The sequence below is a fragment of the Ictidomys tridecemlineatus genome, chromosome 1 (genome assembly GCF_052094955.1).
Source record: "Ictidomys tridecemlineatus isolate mIctTri1 chromosome 1, mIctTri1.hap1, whole genome shotgun sequence".
Lineage (NCBI taxonomy): Eukaryota > Metazoa > Chordata > Mammalia > Rodentia > Sciuridae > Ictidomys > Ictidomys tridecemlineatus.
In genome coordinates, this window is record NC_135477.1 from 85,731,182 (window position 1) to 85,733,071 (window position 1,890).

Below are 1,890 nucleotides of genomic sequence, written 5' to 3' on the forward strand. Positions count from 1 at the left end.
CAGAAAGCTCACTAACATAGGAGGCAAGGGTTGGCACCCATTGCACACTAAGGCAGAGCATAGAGGGCCATCAAGTCAGAACCAGGTAAGGTCTCTGGCTTACTCTGCATCAGTTACATTCCTACCACTTTCCATCTTCCACTGGGCTGCCCCCATCCACTATGGAGTAGAAAGAGGAAGAAGATTTGATGTTGTAGGAGACATGAGGCTCTGGTCTCATCACAACCTTGGAGAATCCAACAGGGCAGAAATAAAAAAATATCTGCCGCTCTTCCTGTAAGCAGCCTGAGGTGATCTATGAAAATGGTCCGCTACTCTCTTGACCCGGAAAACCCCACAAAATCATGCAAATCAAGAGGCTCAAATCTTCATGTTCACTTTAAGAACACCTGTGAAACTGCACAAGCCATCAAGGGTATGCATATCCGAAAAGCCACCAAGTACCTGAAAGATGTCACATTAAAGATGCAATGTGTGCCATTCCGGCGTTACAATGGTGGAGTTGGGAGGTGTGCCCAGGCAAAACAGTGGGGCTGGACACAGGGCTGGCGGCCCAAAAAGAGTGCTGAATTTTTGCTGCACATGCTTAAAAATGCAGAGAGTAATGCTGAACTTAAGGGTTTAGACGTAGACTCTCTGGTCATATCCAGGTGAACAAAGCACCCAAGATGCGCCGTTGTACTTACAGAGCTCATAGTCGGATTAACCCATACATGAGTTCCCCCTGCCACATTGAGATGATCCTCACTGAAAAGGAACAAATTGTTCCTAAACCCGAAGAGGAGGTTGCACAGAAGAAAAAGATAGCCCAGAAGAAGCTAAAGGAACAAAAACTTATGGCACGGGAATAAATTCAACAAAAAATAAATGCAAATAAAAGAAAAAAAATATCTGCCCTGTAAAAGTGGGCATCTGTTTTTCATCTTGCCCCACAGGCAGAAGGCAGTGGTGTCTTCCAGAAGGACCTCTGAGAGTTGGGGGGTATCATCAATAGACATGGAAAAGATGAAGAAATACACCAGATCCTAAGGGATGGTTCTGAACTCTCTCAGACCTTGGGGAAAGGGAGGAAGAGTCATAGGAACATAGGGAGACAGAAGTAGGATGTCATGTTATGTCCAACTTAGTGTGGCAAGAAAGCTGTGAGGGCCTCTCTGAGCCCCCTAAAAATGCCTGTAAAATAGACATTGCAGGCCAGGGTCACCCACTGTTTCATTAGCAAAAGAAAAAAAAAAGCATATATCATTCCATTTTCAAAAGCATAAAGCAATCCATTTTCTGTTACCATAACAAAAATAGCTGAGGCCAGATACTTGTATAAATAGAAGAAGGTTATTTAGCTCACAGTTTTGGAGGCTTAAATTTCAAGATCAGGCAACTCCATAATTAAGCCTCTAGTGAGGGCCTCATGGTGGATGGCATCACAATGGCAGAAGCATATGTGGAAGAGATCACATGGAAGACAGGAAATCAGAGGAATTAAGAAGCCAGGCTTGATTTTTTCTTAATAACTTGTAAGAACTCACATCTCAAGACTCACAAGCATTAATCCTTTCTGAAGTCGTGTCACAATGACCTAATGACTTACCACTGGGTACCACCTCTGAAAGCTTCTGTCATTTCTTAATAGCACCACATTAGGGACCAAGCCTCCAGCACATAGACCTTTAGGGAAAACATTGCATCCAAACCAGTGAGGACAGTCACCAGGCCAATAATGTGGCCTATCTTCAACCCTGTAGTTGTCTAGCACCACGTATGACCAGGATTCTTAGAGGTTTCCACGATTGGGGGAGGAAACACCCTAACTTTTGGAGGTTAAATTTTGTATTGGAGAAATAAAGGAATGTCAAATTTTTTGAATTTAAAAATATTGTGGCTTAAAATGCA

The 1,890-nt window shown here is 43.2% G+C and overlaps 1 pseudogene; it reads left to right on the top strand.

Moving 5' to 3' along the window:
• The first annotated feature begins 270 nt into the window (after positions 1-270).
• On the top strand, positions 271-888 carry LOC101962769 (large ribosomal subunit protein uL22 pseudogene; annotated as a pseudogene).
• Positions 889-1,890: the final 1,002 nt, after the last annotated feature.